This window comes from Wasmannia auropunctata, unplaced genomic scaffold (assembly GCF_000956235.1).
Source record: "Wasmannia auropunctata unplaced genomic scaffold, wasmannia.A_1.0 LD336053.1, whole genome shotgun sequence".
Lineage (NCBI taxonomy): Eukaryota > Metazoa > Arthropoda > Insecta > Hymenoptera > Formicidae > Wasmannia > Wasmannia auropunctata.
The window spans coordinates 3,271,759-3,284,769 of NW_012026837.1; the positions used below are offsets into that span (position 1 = coordinate 3,271,759).

Below are 13,011 nucleotides of genomic sequence, written 5' to 3' on the forward strand. Positions count from 1 at the left end.
GCGTATGGTATACCATACGTGTGCACCGCTTGAGCAACGAGCCGAGGTACCTCGCTCTCGCATCGTGCGCCATCCGGGTGTATCGCATATTGGACATCGCTGGCATTCCATCACACGCGTAACGTATGAATATATACGTGTGCCGTATATGCACGCGCGCGCGTGCGTGCAGCTAAAGAACAGAGCTATACGCTCGTAATATTTTAATCGGCCGCGTTTCGTTGACCCCTGACAACCGGGAGACGCGAATAGACGAAGTCAGAATTTTGATGCGACAGGTGGATTAGCATTGTCGGATGATAGATAAGTCCTTATACGTGCTACGGGACGCGGCTTCTCCTCTAGCGGTAGCGTAACTCTTCCATTCGCATTATTTGATGCCTTATAACGGTGGTTGCAATTTACTTCGCTATTCGCGGTATTATCGTGAATTTTTATGACCGCATCGAACACGCGCGTACGTTCTTTTGGGAAGCGGGATATTAATGACGTGGAAAGGAAGGACAAAGGGAGGACAAAGTGCTGGCGCACAATGAACGCGGGGTGTATCGTATACCGCGAACGTCCTGGCGCACGTGTGCTCGGGGATAGGCTTTCCTCGGGATCTGCTTTTGCCGATCTACATCCGGCCGGGGCAATGAAAACCTTTAACGGCCGACGTTTATCAGCCTTCGCCTTCGCCGGTGGGAAAGACGGGGAGAGCGCGGTCGGGCTTAGAAGCGCTCTCTCGATCGCACACGCTCGTTAAAGCCGCGACGAAACGATCGGAATCCGATCGAAGTCGCGAGTCTTACGACGACGGTGTGCCCCGCGAGAGAGCTCCGGACGATTATTGCGCGCGCTTGCACGCACGTGCGCCACTCTTCCGCGATTCGTGCGCGCGTGCGCCTATAATTGCGAACAGGTGCCGTATTAATCTTACGGTCGCAGTAACCCATTTTCTTCTTTCTGGCCGCGCGACCGAGCCGCGGCGTAACGAAATAACGGGGGAAGCAAAGAGCCGAAGGAGAGACGCGGGAGAAATGTCCCGCGCTGCGGCGACATCGGTCGCCAACGACAGATTTTCGCAGGAAAGCGAGTCCTCTCGGATTTGAAAGGAGTTTGAAATTGCAAAATTCTTGTTATCTTTGACTGCTTTATAATTTTCTCAAACCATTTGAAGCCATAAGTAATCTCTTATGAGATCACGCCAGTTTACTCTTGCCTGTGAAAGTTTTTATTAATATTTCTACGTAGAAACTTTTTCTTCATGCGTGAATAAAGATACAAAAAAATCATAGATTCGCAAGCGCATGAGTTCTTCGTTTTTACTTTTATACGTGATTTTATACTTCGATACTTCACGTGATACTTTATAATATTAATCCGATTACGTAGTACTACCGCGTATGACAAGAAGTAAACGACACGAGAGGGAAGTGCATAAAAAAAAAAAAGATTTACTCCGCTGAGCGATTCTACATTTAATGAACGCCGTTCGATTCCGCATCGAGCGGAAATGCCGTCCATCGGGACGAACGATTAGCGATATTACTGCGATGTTATTGCGATAGATGTGTATCCTGCGTGTTGCGGCGGTGTGGCATTATGTAACGAGATCGTAAGCCGGCGCGCTTGTGCGAGCAATTCCGGATGCCGGCTGATGACCAATCCGCGACGTGATTGAGACTCGCGTGCGTCATATCTATTGCTGAACGATGATCTCTTATTTCTATTATCATTACTATAGTTTTGATTCGCACCGCAGCCGTACGGTTCATCAACGGCCGCGCCGCGGCGCAAGGCAGAATGCAGGATTCATGGTAATATCGGAAGGTATCGATTACATGCATTAACGTGATGGGGAGAAAGCTGGTTATACACGGCATTATATCCCGGCTCTTAGATTGCGCGATATGTGTCGGTGTGTTTCATAAAGGCGATCGCGGCTTTTGTATATCAAATATATACAAGCTGTATGATTTACAAGCTTATCGCGCAGCCACGGGATATCTTATCTTAATCTTTATGGTTATTTCGAACATATTAAAAATATAGAAATACAGGAGATTGCCCATAAATAATAACATATTTTTATTCGCGAATTTATCTGTCAATTTAGAAGGTTTAACAGCTCGTTGCGGACATGGAAACTCTTTCAACTCCGCGGAATATTACGAAACATATGTTGTAAGTCGTCGAGATTGTTCCGTTTTATCGAGACTCTCGAATGTTGGGACGGCGAAGTATCGTGATACGTAATAACTGAGCGCTGCAGTAGGGAAGAGGCCGGGCCGCGATGCTTTGCCAGCCTGTGTCGTCGACACGACACGCAACACGCGCGGGATTGTGGTGCGATGTATGAAATCAATTCCCTTGGATTTCCGAGGCATTGGTACGGCGCGGCGCGCCACGCCGCGCGGCTGCGGGCACCGGATGTTGCGTTATGACCGGCCATAAGAGAAGCAATTACGGATGTCCGTTACGCTTACGATTGTTTATGATCCAGATCCAGATCTAGATCTATCTATATTTATATGCGGGAAGCTTCTTATGCGCGCCGCGCTTCGCGAGCTGCTGCGGCCGCGTGCACGGTCGAGAAAGGTCGCGAGAGTGTAAAACCATAAAAGCCTCCGCGAACCGGCAATTGGAGATATTTGTCTCTCTCTCTCTCTCTCTCTCTCTCTCTCTCTCTCTCTCTCTTTCTCTCTTAGCGAAATGTTGTAGATTCTTCTAGGCTTATCTCAAGCTGCAAGCGACAGGCATAATTTTATAGCACGTGAAAGATCGACAAGTGAAGCTGCGAAAAAATTATCGAACAAACTAACGGGAATTGGTTCATTAATTAGCAAACAAACGTAAATTATAACTGTTGAATAATTCGTTGGACGCGAAACAACGATCAGTTTTTATTTATTGCGGCAGGAAGCCAGAATCAGGGCTGCGCGACGCGTTTCTTAAATGGCGAACGGTTTATCGACATTGTTCGACGATTTGTTGGCTCGAAGGGTTCTCTCGAAGAGCATCGTAATCACTTGATTCAGCATCGTCGTGCCCGGTCCCGGTGCCGCGCGATAATTCATATAAGGTCCCTTCCCCTCGCGGCGACCTTCGCCATTCCGCGAGATCGAATCTCTCTCTCTCTCTCTTTCTCTCGAGGGACCTTCGATCTCCGCGACGGGATCGATTCCTCGATCCCGTTACTCCTCTCCGTACCCCCCGAGGGGGGGAGTCATCCTCGCGGAATGTATCGGGTATGCGCGAGCGAGGAGGCGACATTATGTATGTTGCGCGCGTGTACGTGTGTGTATCCGCGCGAGTGACCGCGCGAGTGTGTGCAGGTCGCGTGCACTACGCTCCACCTTGAAGATGATCTCAAAGGTTAACGATGTTCCACGCTTCGAACGGACTTCTCCCTGGAAAAGGTGACCGGCCAGTCTTCCCGTGATGATCGACCTCCTTCGATCATCGATCCGCAGATCGTGAAGGAGATGGATCGATAAACGAGATTGACAGGGAATGATCGTCGAATCTATGCGGATGTCTTTATAAGGCGTCGCGGATATTTTCATGTTGCATGTTATGTGTGTTTATCGCAGAATAATTGTAATTCCGTTGTGCAATTATTCGCGGAATTATTAAACGGAAGAATTTCGTGTAATGACGACGGTCCTTCGTTACTTGAAAATTCCTTTATATTTTGCATTTATCGATTATATTTACTTTTAGCTAGTATTTTGGTACGCCGTATTTCGACAGTGCTTTCCGTTTTCTAATTTAGTGGGTGAAGGAGCAGTGATATATTCTTACACATTCTTATCTTAATTTATTTAGATAATTTAAATCGAATATTCTATTTAATATCATGCATAGATAGATAATTTCTATATTAATTTATTCACCTTATCTTTCTATATTCTCAACCGATTCTTCCGCAATCATTTTCGCCGTGCAAGATTAAATCTATCGAGTAAGAAGAAAAATTATTAATGTTTAAACATATATCGAAACGTTATCATGCCGGCGTTAATCACGATCGCGAAACACTCATCGACGCGATCAATAAAGCAGTTCCTGAAATCTCGGAAGACCTTGGAGGAAAGACGAGTGTCTGCCATCGTGTCTACTTAATTATAGTAATTTAATTGACTGATATTTCGACATTAGTGCGTTCCGTTCGAGCGCGCGAGTGTCGGTCGCGAACTTATTTCACAATCCCGTGACGGTGGCACCATTATTACCAGGGAACGTTATTAACTTAGTCACCTTAGGCACCTCTCTACATACCGAGTCGTGCATTAATCTCCCCGCTGCGGAGATAAGCGAGTGTCCGTGTCACTTTGAACGATTATCGCCATACTATTTGCTTCCCGAGTCTGAAATCTTGAAACGCGCGACGCTCGTGATAGAATCATCAGAGGGGCGCTACATCTGCAGCTCCGCGTTCTCGTATGCATATAAGATCCATTTGTTGCTGCGCTTTGAGACGTATTCGTTAAGCGTCATAAATACATGTAGAATCGCTTAAAGTATACACAGATAATAGTGTACAAAGATATAAGAAGTGAGGACACACACTCGATGCGATACGCAGGGTGAGATTTAAGTGGTATAAGAATCAGAGGTAAGAAGATACTAGCGATTTACTCGAAGCTCTAAATTATTTTAGTGTCCTATCGGTATTGTACGGACATGTATGCGGAAACTGAAACCTAGTATAACTAGAGTTTATATATTAATACTCCACTTTTGCTTAATCTTATTTGCGTTTCGCTCAATATCTCGTTTCTCTTGATTTAAAAGCGTTGCTCGGGTAATCGACAACAAGTGTAGCGCTATCGATTTATCTGTACATTTATCTGCGCGCGGACGTAGTCCGCAGATTATACTAATGGAACATAAACATGTGCATGTTGCAACGAGCAGAACAGAAAGGCTCGCGGAGACTCAAGGACAATGTTACGCGTTTCATTCAATTCACGGAGCGGAAAGAACAGCAATACCGGTCTGACATTCCGAGTGCAATGAGATTACTCGCAGAGAGCGATCGGGTTTACGCTCGTATTATTGTCACTACTCGCTTTGACTAAACGTTGCTTCGATGCGATCGAAACGCGCCGGAAGAGCAAGGCGAACGGCAAGGATCAAACTGCTACTCCGCGGTACTCACCGCAACGGCCAGCCGCGCGAATGCTTGATAGGCAGAACTATCGAGTGCGCGACTCTTCGGAACCCCTTCGTTCCCCATATTCTTTCTCCCTTTCAGCCGCTTCTTTCTCTCTCTCTTTCTCCTTCCGCCACCCCCTCGCTCGCCCTCGAATTAGTCAGAGGGGTATTTTAATCGAGGCGGCGGCGGTTAATGCCGACCTTACGCGGCCTCCGCGCCGCGTCCAGTAATGAAAGCAGCCACCGCGCGGGTCGGTCGGCCACGTTAATGGCCGCAATTTGTAACCGGGGCGAGGTCAATTAATAAAGACATCAGGTCATTAATTTAATTGCGAGTGCTGCATCGCGCTGCGCGACGCCGCTCGTCGCCGCGAGAGACTCGCCGCGCCGTCGAGGGGAGTACCGTACCGTACGTTCCGCCCCTCCTTCCCTCGTTCTTTCTTATACCCGCGTCATCTTTCCTTATCTTCCCCGTTGCGCGCCTCGGGACGACGATTTATTAACCTGCCCTGTAATTCATTAATTGCGAAATTCCGTCGCCGCCGCGCGCGCGGATATATACGAAAGGTCGTGGCTATTAAAGGTCCACCGCCGAGGTCGACGAGGTGCCGATCGCCGCGGATCGGATTATCGCTTTATCTCGACGAAAACGTGTACGACGCTAAGTGATCGGCCGATCCATCGGAGAGATGATGAGCGACGGCTTATTCTTCTGCGGAAAATTACGGTGCGAGAGCTACGACGAGGTTTATAGACGTCGCGCATCGACCCGTGAGAGCATCCGTTGACTTTTCAGCCAGATCGGGGTTGCTTCGATCAGATAATAGTATTTTTAAGTGGAGCCTGTGTGAATATACTTCGGGAAATGGGTATCCCAGACAAGAAAGTACCGCGGATTACCACCTACCGAGCGGAGCTGAATTGACGGATAGATGTTAATGCGATCCGGGACACGTCGCCTTAAGCTACGACTTCAGAAAGGAATAATGACAGATATGTACAACTGACATAAAAAAAAGGAATGTTGCAGTAATAGCATACCCACGTAAACTAAATAGCTGTCGAATCAATAAACATTATATCGCTGTTATATAATTTATCGCTTAAATTAAATATTTGTTACGTATAGCGTAACAGTAGATGCTGAAATAGTTTTCGTTTGAATTGCATAAATTTCGTTGTATAAATAAAACATTGTCCAATAATTATTTATATAGTTCTACATGTAATATTTTATTTAATGATATTATTATGAATTCTGTTCTGCAATAATAAATATTATATTCCGCGTATTGATTTTACGTGAAAATCGCGGTTAATTATTTTCGAAAATGTTATCTTATATTTCGAAGGAAAACAAATAGAGAATAATATCTTCATCCTTAGCAGCTTTCTTCGTTTAAATCTTTATCACTTCTCGTGAGGCGCTACCGCGCGTCTTCTGACGCTTTCGCTATACTTAAATACCCGACACGAGGAGGAGGGACAAGGACTCCGCCTCAAGTCGCAGCTCAATAGCAGTCTCAAATAAATAAACTATTGGTACCTAATCAAAGTCGCTCGAGACGAGATCAAAGCGACCTCAATCTACAGGCACAATAAATCGGTCGTTAAGGATAGAAAGCTTCCATTCTTCCTCTCCGACCCGGAATACCTGACTTGCTTTCCGCGTACTCTCCCGGAGCACGCGGAGAGGTATTCAAGACACTGTCCGGCTTTGTTATCGGCGTCCGCGGGTTTCAATTGCGAATCATGGTACGTAATCAACGCCGCGCGGCGCGGCGACTCGACCGGTGCTATTAGCTAGGTGCCTTTCACGGCGCGCGGCGCCGCGTCGTCGACCACCGTTCGCGTTTCGCTCGCCTCGTCTCTTGTATAAATCAGCCGGATATCAACGAGCGGAAGAGAAACAATGAGACAGAGAGATATTGTAAGGGGGCCGCGAGGATTATCCCGCGTTATCGTAGATACTCGGTCGGTCGCTAACTAACGGTTGCGATTGTCTCTTCCTTCAACGGTCCGCGGAGGTTTCCTATCATCGATATATTTCCTTCCCTTTCAACACCCATTTTCTCCGATATCGAATCCTTTTTTTATTTTATTTTCTCTCTCTCTTTTTCTCTCTCTTTCTCTCTCTCTTTCTCTTCCTTTTCTTCGACGCAACTCTATCCGGGTTTTCTCTTCGACCCTACTGCGCGTCCTTCTTGCCGGTAATCATCGAGAAATTGTATTCCTGTTGATGACTGGCGGGTGATTACACGGCGGTCGGCCGTGCGCGCGAGTTTGCGAATCACCCATACGACAGCTAATTGAAAGCGGACGTGAATCGGCACGGACGGACAATCCCGCCGCCAGCTGATCGTAGATAGTTTTGCTCCGCTGATTCTCCGCCTTTAGGATGTTCCTTTAAACGATCGCTGTTCCTATTTTCCCGACGGCGAAGTCAATCTTTTCCTTTTCGCGAGCTGTCAATTTTTTCCCGGACGGGAAAAGTGACCGGTCTTCTTGCTGGTTTTTTTTTTGGGACGATAAGTACGCGAAGTAACATCGTGAGATAATTAAAATCGTCTTTCACGGTTCATTATTTATTATGCTTGATAATTACATCAAAGATCGCAAATGGTACGTTTTCATTACACCGTTAAAAACTTACATAGAAAAAGGTATTAATTCCGTATTTTTACCGTACAGATGAAAAACTTATTTTCGAACTATCTTAACCTTCAAATGGCACAAGAGTGCGAATTCGCACCGCTAAAATTTTTGACATTTTGACATTTTCACAAAGTATCTGTCGCGACTGTTCGCTGGGTAGTCGCTGCACCAGTGTGCCATTTGAAGGTTAATCTTATATTTCTAACAAAGAGAAAGATTTCACAATGTTATTTACAACACACAAAAAATAGAGAGAAAATTTATATTTTTGAAAATATAGATTTTAAGTGGATTTAGGAAGAAACTTTTTATTTATATTGATTACAAACGCTTGCATGATTCTTATTTTCTACTAAATGTACAAAAATCAGAATTAAATTAGTCATATTGAATATTAAATTTTGCAATAAGGATTATTTCGCTTGGCTCTTCCTTACGTCTGACAAACGCGCAGTTTCTGCCTTACGAGCTTTAGTTTCCCCTTCGAAAAGAAACGGCAAGTTTTCTCTCTCTCGACATCTATACAGGATGCGCAGCGCGCATCCTGTGTGTTGATATGCACGGAATATAAGATCCACCTCACGCATTCCGTCACGTCGTTGTTGGGGGAGGAATCGCCGTGAGGAAAGTCCTACGGTATTTCTAATCACTTTTCCAGCCTCCGCTCTTTGTCTTCCAATCCTTCGAGAGAATTGCTGCGACCTTCGCATTTTTCCCCTCAATTTGATGTCGTCGAATAAGACGCGCGTATGCCGATGTAATCATTTCTGAAAATTATATTCGGTTTCGATGACGATCGTGAAAATACTTGAAGAAGGGTACTTCACACTCGTCGAAGGTATCAAGTTTACAGTCGCATAGCTGTACCCGGCTCGTATTAACTCGGCGTAATTTTATGCGAGAGATTAATGAGACTTTAATTGTGCGTAATCAGTATTGCGACGCGCGTAATGGCCGTCATTAGATTACTTGGCCAACAGCGGCGGGACAATTATAAATTTTTAGCTCCTGCGCACACACACACACACATGCACACCCGATACCGCGGGACGCCGCGCGCCGCGCCGGTGGCTTCCCGCGCGGCCTGATAACTTCCAGTTTTATCGATCTTTCTGTCCGCGATGCGAGCCACTGCCGCGATATGCGCACCGGCGAGACCTGTTTCCCGGCCGATGAAAAGTTACCGGATCGTTCGGCGTGCCCCCGACGACGAGACCCCTGTTGATTTTCCCGATGAGACTCTCTAGCCTCCTCGGGGCGAGCAGCCGGAGGAGGCTGGTTGGCACGCCGAGAATAACCAACGCGAACATCGGCGGCCGACAAATTAATGCCCCGCGGTATGCCCGTACGCACTTTCCGGATGGAGCAATTAACGAGGCTTCGACAATTATACACGTATAAATACCTTCTTACGCGGATTAAACACGCACGCGCGTATCGGTCGGCCCGATATTCCAATAAAGACTTTTGCCGTCCGACGAGTTTTCGACTCGGCGGAGGATACGCCGAGATCTTTGGCGAGCGCGGAATTACGAAGTCGTATAAAGTGATAGCGGGTTTCTACCTACGGCGAGGAGCGGTGGGAAAACGCACCGAGAGCCGATATAATTCTCGATTAAAATAAGAAGCTTTAGTCGTTATTCTGTTATAGCTATCCGCCCTGAGTTTCTTAAAATAATAATGACGATACGACTCGTTTATGAGAATTCTCACGTGATCGTTACGTGATTATATTTCAGTTACAGTTTAATTATAATTTTATCATAGTTTAATAATGATTATAACGTCGTCGTAGATAAAGGATTTTTTTTACTCAGAATTTTTATTCTGGTCCTCCAAAGACGGATGTAAGACTTGGCGCGCGATGGATCTCTTCCGAGCCTGTCATCGTGTCGTATCCTGCATATTCCGAAACCACCGTCGCGTCGCCAGCGCACTCCGATATCGCCTCCAGGTGCCTTGTCTACTCCCCGAGCGATAGGAGGAAGCAACGACGGCGGAAACGGGGAACGAGGCGCCCATGAATGCCACTTAAAGGATTATTAACGACCCGAGCGATGCTTAGCGCTCGGCTGATGCTTTCAGGCGTTTCGAAATTCCCATCTTAGGACGTCTTTAACGGCTGCCACGCCGAGATTTATGCCGGGGTCCCCGGGTCCGCGGCCGGTGCTCAAAGTCGTTGGAGCGAGTGGGCGGGCGTAATCGTTGTCCGTTGCGGGACCCCGCGACATCCACGCGGGGGTCGATGCCGCGCGTTTAAGGGTTACGAGCTGCTGAAGGCCCCCGCGCGCGCACGAAGACGCTCGCTTCTCTCTGTGCTTACGCTGGCAGGCGGCTTTAAGTAGTAATAGCCGTCCATGTTTAATTAATATGAATAAACACGCGCGCTCGGACGAGCTTAGCTTGCGCGGCTGTCACGCGTTCGATTATTCTCATGCCGCTGGCGTACGGAAGATGCGCTCGATAATTCTATCAAACGCTTCTTATTGAATTGCTGCAGGGTTTCTCAATTGACTATGTGCCGCTCTGCTCCTTTATATAACCGCATATCTTAACGCATATACTTATTTAAAATTATTTTATTGCAGGAAAGATTATTTTTCGAAATTTATATATGTGATTAAATATATGTATTATTTTTTATTTTTTATTTTTTTTTGTGACAAAAAATTATTAAAAGACGCAGTTTTTTCTCATTGGATTATGGATACTTGTCAATTTATTATAACGTTGCGCTATAGGAATCACAAATGCATCGTGCGGTTCAAAGTATCCAAAGTTAATAATGAAGCTAAGCACACGTGAAAATCTGAGAAACGCTTCTGTTAGCCCAAGTGACTTAACATCTTCGTCATTTGACGATCTTGAAGATTATACAGTATCCGAGTTTCCCTGTATCTCAGTTTGATGAAATACTGCGGCTACTTGGCGTGGCGAGTCGCAAAGGAAGAAGATCAAATACATAAATTGCTCTTTCAGTGATACATGAAAAGAGCTGGAAGAGACTACGCCGGGAAAGAAAGAGGGTGCTGTGCAAACGGGAGAAAAATAAGTTCGAAAGGAAGAGGCGCTTGGTAGGAAATGAAGAGAGACGCGACTACGTATGTTTTTACACGAATCGCGCGGATTTTATCTCCTCCGGTACACCGCACCGGCGAGTTTACAATCGAATCGCGATAGATCAGGGTAACCAGCAAGGAGCAGGATCAACATGGATTTGCGAATTCATGTGGGCCAAATCGGGACACCTGTTTTATTTTCGACGCGCGTATTTTGTTACTGTGTTCTTTGCATCATCAGCTTCTTCTTTAGTCTCTCTCTCTCACTGGCTTTCGATCAATCGTGCTCCATTTCTCAATCGATGTTTTCGATCTTCTCGCGCTTTTCTGGAGACAGATGTATGTACAAGGGGAACAGACTAAGAGTGATGTGTTTACTCCGCTGTTTTTTTTACTGAAGAATCTCATATTTTTTTTAATTGAGTTAAAAAACCTGATTTCACGTGAATTAAAATTAATTAGGCATTAACTTATCGCGGCCTTATTTATCTTAATGCTCTTTTATATATTAGTATTTATCGTATTCTGTAATAACTTTTAATGTAAAACATTTAAAAATTTCATATAAATATTTCATGCAAAAAAAACTCACTAAGCAGTACGCTAGATAGCATACAGCACTGCAGCGGCGATACTATTTCTTTTCTCTTTTATTAAACGGAATAGCAAACGGGAAGCCGAGCGCAAAAAGCGCCATTCCACTTTTTGCCAATAAACAAAAGCAGAACAGTCTTGTGTACATAGGACTGTGATGTATCGCCCGGTTGGGCGCATTTCTTCGTCCGTATCCAAACATAATCTGAGGGCAAATGAAAGAGGTACTGCCTTAATAGAGACTCTTGCCGCGATGCGGGCTTAATGCGTCATGGAATTTCTTTCAGATTTGTTCGTTTCGTGCGCCGAATGTATTTCCGCCTTGCGTATTTCGGTCTTAACCCGAGATGCGTTCACGATCGGAAAAATATACTTTAGTTTCACGTCGTTCGGTTAAAATTAATTGGGAATGATTAGGATCTGTGCCGGATGCGGAGATGGAGAAAATGATTAATTGTAGTCTTTACCCGGTTATTCAAACTTTATTCGACAATGTTATATAACCAATTCCGTGCACGTCAGTGTCTCCCAGTCGAATCATTACATTTCATCTCGCGTTCGATCGCCTGATTTCTTTTGGAGAGCTTGTTTTATCCTGCCATTGTTTACGTAAATACATTTAATCGTTAAACCTCAGCAGTTTCTGTTTCTTTTTCTGTGCGTGCAGCTTACAATGATTATTTAAGACTTTTATTCGTATTAAGCTTTTCATACTGACGCTCGACGCTCATTTTAGTGTCAAAACAGATCATATGATCAAAATTGACGAATACCAAGCATCAATTTTGATCATATGATCTGTTTTGACGTTAAATAGAGCGTCGAGCGTCAGCATAAAATCGTACCTTTATAATCCGGCGCATACATATTACATTATATTATATTATATTATATTGTTAATAATTTATATAGCGTTGTGTTAATTATTTGCTTGACGAGAAAAGATTATGATAATGCGATGCTATAAAGCGATATTTATGAAACTTCAAGTATTATTATGCTCTCGTTATTTTCGTCAATGAGCCTGCTTCGTGTGTTTGTCTCTATGTTTGTCTCTTTCTCTATATTTTCGTTTCTATCCCTGAGCAGCTGAGCGAACCCATCAGCGTTGATGCGTATATCACGATAAAAATTGCGATCTTACATTTTAGAACGTTCGATTGTGATTAATCAAATATGCTTACGACTTTACGGTTACGATTAAAAATTTTTATACGTGTGGATGGCCTTTATCTTGACAAACTTGGCAGTGTCCGAAACATTTTATGTGACAAACTTTTTCTCTCTAGTCTATCTTTAAAGTCTCCCTACTCTTACTTCATGATCAAAACGAATGCTTTCTGTATTTTCTTCATTTGCCGCTACGAGGTGTATTTTCTCGTAAGTAAAATTCGGCACAGAATCATATATAAGGAGAGACAAATGTCTCAACGGTATCGCTTCTCGCTCTCTGAGCTAAGATCGAAGTATAATCAATATTGCAGCGAATTCGGGACTGGCCCAATAAATACAAAAAATTCTAATCATAAGAAATAAAATAGATAATATAAAAATAACT

General features: G+C 44.7%; 1 protein-coding gene across 1 annotated transcript in view; it reads left to right on the forward strand.

The window, feature by feature from the left end:
* Window positions 1-13,011, forward strand: part of LOC105451108 (centromere-associated protein E) — a 178,455-nt gene that overhangs the window by 143,585 nt on the left and 21,859 nt on the right. The window lies entirely within an intron of this gene.